Raw genomic sequence first — 10,131 nt, 5'->3', positions numbered from 1 at the left:
GAAGTAAGGATAAAGAAAGGATCATAAAGGCTGCAAGAGAGAAACAAAAAGTCACATACAGGGGAACACCCATAAGACTATCTGCAGACTTCTCCACACAAACTCTAAAAGCCAGAAGAGAATGGCAAGATATCTATCGAGCCCTGAATGAAAAAGGGTTTCTACCAAGGATAATATATCCTGCTAGACTTTCATTCAAACTACATGGAGGGATCAAAACCTTCTTAGACAAACAACAGTTAAAGGAGGCAACCATCACCAAACCGACCCTGAAAGAGGTTCTAAAAGACCTCTTATAAAAATAACATAACTATAATACTTGCAATATATCAGAGCAAACAAAAAAAAATTTTTTTGGACAATGACACTACAATAAATTAAATCCTTAATATCAATAAATGTCAATGGCTTAAACTCACCCATCAAAAGGCACAGAGTTGGGGGATGGATCAGAAAACATAACCCAACCATATGCTGCTTGCAAGAATCCCATCTGTCACAACAAGATAAACACAGACTTAAAGTGAAAGGATGGAAAACTATCATACAGGCTAACGGACCACAAAAAAGAGCAGGAACAGCCATTCTCATCTCAGACACGATAGATTTTGAATTAAATAAAGTAATAAAAGATAGGCGAGGACATTACATAATGATTAGAGGATCAAACAGCCAAGAAGACATAACAATCATTAACTTCTATGCACCCAATGAGGGACCATCTAAATACGTCAAGCATTTACTGAAAGAATTTCAAAAATACATCAATGGTAATGCAATAATAGTGGGAGACTTCAATACCCCACTCTCACACTTAGACAGATCAACAAAGCAGAGGACCAACAAAGATAGAAGAGAACTGAATGAAAAGATTGACAGACTAGACCTCTTGGACATTTTCATAGTCCTTCACCCCCCAAAAATAGAATACACCTTCTTTTCAAATCCACATAACACATACTCAAGGATAGACCACATGTTAGGCCACAAAGACAACATCAATAAATTCAAGTACATGGAAATCATCCCAAGTATCTTCTCAGATCACAGTGGAGTAAAACTAACATTTAACAACAAACAAAAAAGTATGAAAAGTCACAGAATTTGGAAACTAAACAACATGCTACTAGAGAAACACTGGGTCAGAGAGTTACTCAAGCAGGAAATTCAAATGTTCCTGGAAACTAATGAAAATGAAGACACAACCTATCAAAATATTTGGAACACAGCTAAAGCAATCCTGAGAGGGAAACTTATAGCCATACAATCACATATTAAACACCAAGAAGAAGCTTAAATGAACGACCTTACTGCACACCTCAAGGAATTAGAGGAAGAGGAACAATGGAACCCTAAAGCATCCAGAAGGACAGAAATCACTAAAGTTAGAGCAGAAATAAATAACATTGAAATAAAAGAACCATACAAAAGATCAATGAAGCCAAATGTTGGTTCTTTGAAAGATTAAACAAAATTGACAAACCCCTAGCCGGATTACCAAACAAAAAAGAGAGAAGACTCAACTTAATAGAATTGGAAACGATGGAGGAGATATCACAACTGACACCACAGAAATCCAGAGAATCCTGCGAAACTTCTATAAAGAACTATACGCCACCAAGCTAGAGAATCTGGAAGAAATGGAACAATTCCTAGAAGCATATGCCCTTCCAAAACTGAACCAAGAAGAACTACAAAATCTAAATGCACCAATCACAGAAAAAGAAATTGAAACCATTATTAAGAACCTCCCCAACAACAAAAGTCCTGGACCAGATGGCCTCACAAATGAACAGTTAGTACCCATGCTTCTTAAGCTTATCCATAAGATTGAAGAAACAGGAATACTCCCTTCCACCTTCTATGAAGCCAACATCACCCTGAAACAAAAGGCTGATAGGGACAGAACAAAAAAGGAAAACTAAAGACCAATATCTCTGAGGAACATAGATGCCAAAATATAAAACAAGATCTTGGCGAACCAGATACAACAACATATCAAAAAGATTGTTCATCACGACCAAGTGGGATTCATCCCAGGAATGCAAGGCTGGTTCAACATCCATAAGTCAATCAATGTGATTCACCACATCAATAAAAGCAAAGCCAAAAACCACATGATTATTTCAAGAGATGCAGAGAAAGCCTTTGACAAAATTCAACACCCATCCATGCTCAAAACTCTACAAAAAATGGGAATAGATGGGAAATTCCTCAAGATAGTGGAGTCTATATATAGCAAACCTACAGCCAACATCCTACTCAATGGACAGAAGCTGAAAGCATTCCCCCTCAGATCGGGGGCTAGACAGGGATGTCCACTGTCACGATTACTCTTCAACATAGTATTGGAAGTTCTTGCCATAGTAATCAAGCAAGAGAAAGAAATCAAAGGAATACGGATTGGAAGGGAAGAAGTCAAGTTCTCAATATTTGCAGAAGATATGATAGTATACATAGAAAAACCTAAAGAATCCAGCAGAAAACTACTGGAAGTTATTAGGCAATATAGCAAGGTATCAGGCTACAAAATCAGTGTACACAAATCAGTGGCATTTCTTTATGCAAACACTAAATCTGAAGAAGAAGACATCCAGAAATCACTCCCATTTACTGTTTCAGCAAAATCAATCAAATAACTAGGAATAAAGTTGACCAAAGAAGTGAAAGACTTGTATACTGAAAACTATGAATTGCTACTCAAGGAAATAGAAACTGATACCAAGAAATGGAAAGATAACCCATGATCATGGATTGGAAGAATAAATATCATAAAAATGAATATTCTCCACAGAGCCATATACAAATTTAATGCAATACCCATCAAAGTTCCACCAAGCTTCTTTAAGAGAATAGAAATAAAGACTACAATCATTTATATGGAACATGAAAACACCTATAATTGCCAGAACCATCTTGAGGAAAAGAAACAGAAATGGAGGCATCCCTTACCTTAAACTATATTATAAAGCCATCATCATCAAAACAACATGGTACTTGAACAAAAATAGGCTCACACACCAGTGGATCAAAATTGAAAGCCCAGAAATAAATCCCAACACCTATGGACATCTAATCTTTGATAAGGGGGCCCAAAGGATTAAATGGAAAAAGGAGGCTCTCTTCAATAAATGGTGCTGGGAAAACTGGGTTGTAACATGCAGAAGAATGAAATTGAACCACTTTATCTCACCAGAAACAAAATTCTACTCCAAATGGATCAAAGACCTAGATATCAGACCAGAAAAAATCAAATACTTAGAGGAAAACATTGGTAAAACAGTTTCCCACCTACACCTCAAGGACATCTTTGATGAATCAAACACAATTGCAAGGAAGACTAAAGCAGAAACAAACCAATGGGACTACATCAAATTGAAAAGCTTCTGCACATCCAACGAAACTATTAAATAAACAAAGAGACCCCTCCCAGAATGGGAGAAGATCTTCACATGCCATACATCAGACAAGAAACTAATCACCAAAATATATAAAGAGCTCAGCAAACTTAGCACCAAAAAAGCAAATGACCCCATCCAAAAATGGGTAGAGGATATGAACAAAACATACAGAGGAGATCCAAAAGGCTAACAAACATATGAAAAACTGCTCTAGGTCACTGATTGTCAGAGAAACGCAAATTAAGACAACACTAAGATACCACCTCACTCCTGTAAGAATGGCATACATCAATAAGGACAGCAGCAACAAATGCTGGAGAGGATGTGGGGACAGAGGAACCCTTTTACATTGCTGCTGGGAATGTAAATTGGTACAGCCTTTGTGGAGAGCAGTCTGGAAAACTCTCAGAAGGCTAGACATGGACCTTCCATATGATCCAGTAATTCCTCTCCTGGGGTTACACCCCAAGGACTCCATAACACCCAACCAAAAAGAGGTGTGTACTCCTATGTTCATAGCAGCACAATTCATAATAGCTAAAACCTGGAAGCAACCCAGGTGCCCAACAACAGATGAGTGGCTGAGAAAGCTGTGGCATATATACATGATGGAATACGAATACTATGCAGCTATCAAGAACAATGAACCCACCTTCTCTAACCCATCTTGGACTGAGCTAGAAGGAATTATGTTAAGTGAGCTAAGTCAGAAAAATAAAGATGAGTATGGGATGATCTCACTCATCAACAGAAGTTGAGTAGAAGATCTGAAAGGCAAACTAAAAGCAGGACCTGACCAAATTGTAAGTAGGGCACCAAAGTAAAAAACCCTGTGGTGAGGGGTAGACATGCAGCTTCCTGGTCCAGTGGGGGGTGGGAGTGGGTGGGAGAGATGGGTCACAGTCTTTTGGTGGTGGGATTGGTGTTTATGTACACTCCTAGTTAAATGTAGTCATATAAATCACTAGTTAATTAATATGAGAGGGGAAAAATTAATTGTATGTCTCGAAGTTTTTCAAAACACATACTGAATCTTTTCAGTATATATGCTGTGTAATTGATATGCAGACTCTCTCAAAAGCTTAGACCAAGTAGATCAGAAGCAACCAATAGCACAGCTATATACAAGATACTGGGTACTATACAGCAAATCCTAACAAAAGGACTTTTCAAAGTTAACCCAATTACCAAATAATGTGATGATAACATTAACTATCGATTGTCTTTTTGAACCCTAAGACAGCAGGAACCTCAGCTCTCCACTATAGAGCCTCTATTTCTCCCAGTCCTGGTACCATTGGATAGGGCCCACTTTCCCGTATGCCTCCCAATCCATATCAAATAATTTTGCATCTGCCTATCACAACCTAACCAACACAACGATTGCCACCTCAACATGCTTCACTTCAGTCTGAGTCCAGAGACTTCACATGTGGAATGACAACCCTTCAACTTTTACTCGGGTGAGACATTTCCTTTCATAGTATACTCTAATTTCATCTCAGGTGGTTCACTTTCTAACAATGTCCCAAAATCTAGATATACACCAGTTTCTGTGAGAGAAAGCATATGTTCACACGTATCCGTAAACTACTGCAAAATATATACCTGAAAGTAGAAGTACACTAGAGTTTGCAGTGAGTACCCCCCTAACACTTCCTCTCCACTATTCCAAGCTTTGGGTCCATGATTGCTCAACAGTTTGTTTGGCTTCGTATGTTAACTCTCTTTTCAGTCACCAGGTTCCAGATGTCATCAGGATGCCGGCCAGGATTCTCTAGACTGAAGACCCCACCAATGTGTCCTGGAGCCCTGCTTCCCCAGAGACCCACCCTACTAGGGAAAGAGAGAGGCAGACTGGGAGTATGTCAATTTCCATGTTCAGCGGCGAAGCAATTACAGAAGCCAGACCTTCTACCTTCTGCAACCCACAATGACCCTGGGTCCATGCTCCCAGAGGGATAGAGAATGGGAGAGCTATCATTGGAGGGGGTGGGAAATGGATATTGGGTTGTGGGAATTGTGTGGAATTGTACCCCTCCTACCCTATGGTTTTGTTAATTAATACTTTCTTAAATAAATAATAAAAATTAATAAATAAGATTTTTAAAAGATTACTATGTGAAAAATTGAAAAATGTTACACTTGTACCAACTACTGTATTTTACTGTTGAAATTAATGGATTACCATTGATTCCTCCAATAAAAAAAAAGAGGATAAAAATATTACAGACTATTATACAGTAGAGAGTAGAGTCATCACACTTACGTAGATACAAAATGAAATATGTAGAAAGTTTTTGTTGTTGTTGTTTTTTACCAGAGCACTGTTCAGCTCTGGCTTATGGTGGTGCGGGGGATTGAACCTGGGACTTTGGAGCCTTAGGCATGAGAGTCTGTTTGCATAACCATTATGCTATCTACCCTCCGCCCTAGAAAATTTTTATGTAGTCACTTCTAGAGAAATAGTCAGCTGTTGTCGTGCAGTATACCTGGTGATGATTGGGCATAGAACATGGCTGACCTCATCCTGGTGATGAGCATATGCACAGGGGTTGTAGGTTGGTTGATCAAACAGATTTAAGCATAGCCAACTCAATGTCTGGCCCTTTTGGCCTCTGCTTCTTATCCTGCTCAGTTTGATCCTAGCTGAGGGTGTCTGAGGTGCCTGCCATGGTTGCCTCTCCTGGGAAGTGAACACGTGTGACTCAGCTAGCTAGTAAAGTCTAAGACTCTCTTCTACAGCCATGAGAAACCTGTATCTATCTCTGTCTAAACTTGTTTATCTCATGGGACTGAAATTTTGATAAATAATTCATGGGTTTATGAGACTACCGAATTTACCCCTGCCTATAATTGCTTATTTTGTGGTACCTAAAAAATATATCCCATAATATTGTACTGCTGAACAAAGCTTTGAATGTTTAAACCCATTCTCTGCCATGCCGCAGCCATTTTGTGACATAGCATAGTCCCTTCTATTTTTTTAATTATACAGTTAGCAAAGGCCTATAGCCAATTAAATGAGAAACCCAAAGCCCTATTCTTAGGTCAGAAGTACTGAGACACAAATCAATGAAAAACTATGTAATTGTTCACCAGGAAAAGGAAGTCCATAGAATTTATATGGGGAATAATTTATCTGCATATCTACAAAGTTATTCTGAATTTTATCAGTTATATATTATTGCAAAAGGAGTAACATAGCGCAGAAGCAATAAGATGATATAATTCAAGAATTTTGGAAAATATCTGATATACATCATAATCACTATGCTTTTTTTCTTATAACTTGCTTATGCAGCACAAAATTTTAAATATTTTTGGAATCCTAACAGTTCTCAGAACATAATTCAAGCCAGAACTTATCCAAAGCAATACATATAATAAAAAACTTAAAATACACAAATTATATCCATTGTCAATCTTAGTTTACATCAATTCATACCTTAAAACTCTTCAGACAATTTTCTCAGTAAAATATAGTAGACAATACTTACTTGGCAGAGGAGAGGAGATACGAAGGTGGTTTTCCCAGGGTGAGGCATATCCTTTGTACTCTGAATATGCTAACCCCTGCAATTTCCCCAAATGTAGGAAACTTGACTGCATAATTTGTGGTAGTGGGGGACTGAGTTCACATTCGTGTGTGTGTGTGTGTGTGTGTGTGTGTGTGTGTGTGTGTGTGTTAAACAAACCAGGAGTAACAGGCTATTTTAATAAAAAAGAGATAACAGAGGTTGTTGCCATTCACTTTGCTGATAGGCTTTTCTCTGTCTCAACTTTGAGGCAGACAGATTCTTTTTACTGCTCATCCTTTCCTCTCTCTCTTTCTCATCTTTATTTCCTTAGTTTTTTTTTTTCATTTTATTATTTGGTAGAGACAGAGAGAAATTGGGAGGTGATGGGGTAGAGAGAAAAAAGACAGTAAGACACAAGCATCCCAGCTTCACCACTTGTGAAGTTTTCCTTCTGCAGATGGGGACCAGGGGCTTGAACCTGGGTCCTTTGGCACAGTAATGTGTGTGCTAAACCAGGTGTGCCACCACCTGGCCCTTCTCATCATTCTAGTTATCTAAATGTTCAATAATATAATCTACAAACAGATTTAAAAATTGAATATTTCCTAGTGAGGGTCTCTTATTTTAACAGTTACTCATTATACTTTTGTAATACATTAGATGAGAGTACATTCAGGATTGAATTCTGTAATGCTTATTACATTCTCTATGATATGCTTGAATTGTGTAGTGCATAGGACTGACTATAATATAAATATTAATAATTTGCTGTTCTTGTGTGAGATAGAAAACACTGAGATAAATCAAAGGTTTTACTAATATTCTGATTTAATCCATGCAACAGAAAACAAAAGGTATGTTTATTATTCTATTTTGCAAGTGTAAAAATAGATAATTTGGCAGAAAATATGGTATAATGGTTATGCTAACAGACTCTAATGCTTAGGCCCCATGATCAGTCCCTCAAACCATCACAAAACAGAGTTGAGCAATGTTCAACAGATAGAGAACTACATTTATATGCATGAGGTCTTAAATGCAATTTTCCAGGATAGGTATGGGGATTTATTTCTGGGCTTTCAATTCTGTTTCACAGGTCTGTGTGCTTATTATTGTTCCAATACCATGCTGTTTTGATGATGATGGCTTTATAATATAGTTTGAGATCTCGGAGTGTGATGCCTCCATTTCTGTTTCTTTTCCTCAAGATGGTTTTGGCAATTCTAGGTGTCTTCAGGTTCCAGATAAAAGATTTTAGTGTTTGTTCTAGACTCTTAAAGAAGTTTGGTGGAACTTTGATGGGTATTGCATTAAAGTTGTATATGGCACTGGGGAGAATATTCATTTTGATGATATTTATTCTTCCAATCCATTTTTTGGTATTAGTTTCTATTTCCTTGAGTAGCAACTCATAGTTTTCAGTATACAAGTCTTTCACTTCTTTGGTCAACTTTATTCCTAGTTATTTGATTGATTTTGCTGAAACAGTAAATGGGAGTGGTATCTGGATGTCTTCTTCTTCAGATTTAGTGTTTGCATAAAGAAATGCCACTGATTTTTGTACATTGACTTTGTAGCCTGACACCTTGCTATATTGCCTTATAACTTCCAGTAGTTTTCTGCTGGATTCTTTAGGTTTTCTATGTATATTATCATATCATCTGAAAATAATGAGAGCTTGACTTCTTCCCTTCCAATCTGTATTCCTTTGATTTCTTTCTCTTGCCTGATTGCTATGGCAAGAACTTCCAATACTATGTTGAAGAGTAATGGTGATAGTGGAGAGCCCTGTCTAGTCCCGATCTGAGGGGGAATGTTTTCAGCTTCTGTCCATTTAGTAGGATGTTGGCTGTAGGTTTGCTATATATAGATTCCACTATCTTTAGGAATTTCCCATCTATTCCTATTTTTTGTAGAGTTTTGAGCATGAATGGGTGTTGAAATTTGTCAAAGGCTTTATCTGCATCTATTGAGATAATCATGTGGTTTTTTGCTTTGCTTTTATTGATGTGGTGAAAGACATGGATTGACTTATGAATGTTGAACCAGCTTAGCATTCTTGGGATGAATCCCACTTGGTAGTGATGAACAATTTTTTTGATATGCTGCTGTATCTGGTTGGCCAAGATCTTGTTTAATATTTTGGCATCTATATTCATCAAAGATATTGGTCTGTAGTTTTCCTTTTTTGTTGTGTCCCTATCAGATTTTGGTATCAGGGTGATATTGGCTTCATAGAAGGTGGAAGGGAGTATTCCTGTTTCTTCAATCTTATGGAAAAGCTTAAGAAGTATGGTTACTGTTTCCTGAAAGTTTTGTAGAATTTGTTTGTGAAGCCGTCTGGTTCAGGACTTTTGTTGTTGGGGAGATTCTGTGATTGGTGCATTTAGGTTTTGTAGTTATTCTTGGTTCAGGTTTGGAAGGGCATATGCTTCTAGGAATTGTTCCATTTCTTCCAGATTTTCTAGTTGGTGGCATATAGTATTTTCATAGAAGTTTCGCATGATTCTCTGTATTTCTGTGGTGTCAGTTGTGATATCTCCTCCATCGTTTACAATTCTATTAATTTGAGTCTTCTTTTTTGTTTGGTGAGTCTGGCTAGGGGTTTGTCAATTTTGTTTAATCTTTCAAAGAACCAACATTTGACTTCATTGATCTTTTGTATGGTTACCTTATTTTCGATGTTATTTATTTCTGCTTTAATTTTAGTGATTTCTGTCCTTCTGGTTGCTTTAGATTTCCTTTGTTCCTCTTCCTCTAAGTCTTTGAGGTGTGCAGTAAGGTTGTTCATTTAAGCTTTTTCTTGTTATTTAATATGTGATTGTATGGCTATAAGTTTCCCTCTCAGGATTGCTTTAGCTGTGTTCCAAATATTTTGATAGGTTGTGTCTTCATTTTCATTTGTTTCCAGGAACATTTGAATTTCCTGCTTGTGTGACTCTCTGACCCAGTGGTTCTTAAGAAGTATGTTGTTTAGTTTCCAAATTCTGTGAAAGGTAAGTAGAGCAGAGATATACACAGAGTCCACTCTGAGTCAGATTTCTTCCCCAAAATAATTCACAAATGAATATCAGTGAATTCAGAAAGCCAAAGAAGAAGGTAGGAAGAAAGGAAGACAACATAAAAAAGAGAGAAACTAGAGAGAGAGAGAAGAAAAAAGATAATAAAAAGAGCTGTAATAAAAGAGCAGTGAAAGGGAAGTTTTTTAA

The 10,131-nt window shown here is 37.3% G+C and overlaps 1 non-coding gene across 1 annotated transcript; it reads left to right on the top strand.

The window, feature by feature from the left end:
• The first annotated feature begins 6,893 nt into the window (after nt 1-6,893).
• LOC132537756 (U1 spliceosomal RNA) lies at nt 6,894-7,051 on the top strand. The gene has a single exon (XR_009549209.1). It is a non-coding gene; the product is annotated as a U1 spliceosomal RNA (small nuclear RNA).
• The last annotated feature ends 3,080 nt before the right edge of the window (nt 7,052-10,131 follow it).

This window comes from Erinaceus europaeus, chromosome 3 (assembly GCF_950295315.1).
Source record: "Erinaceus europaeus chromosome 3, mEriEur2.1, whole genome shotgun sequence".
In the NCBI taxonomy this organism is placed as follows: domain Eukaryota; kingdom Metazoa; phylum Chordata; class Mammalia; order Eulipotyphla; family Erinaceidae; genus Erinaceus; species Erinaceus europaeus.
The sequence above is the reverse complement of the archived record's forward strand: the minus strand, read 5'-3'. Positions and strand labels throughout refer to the sequence as shown.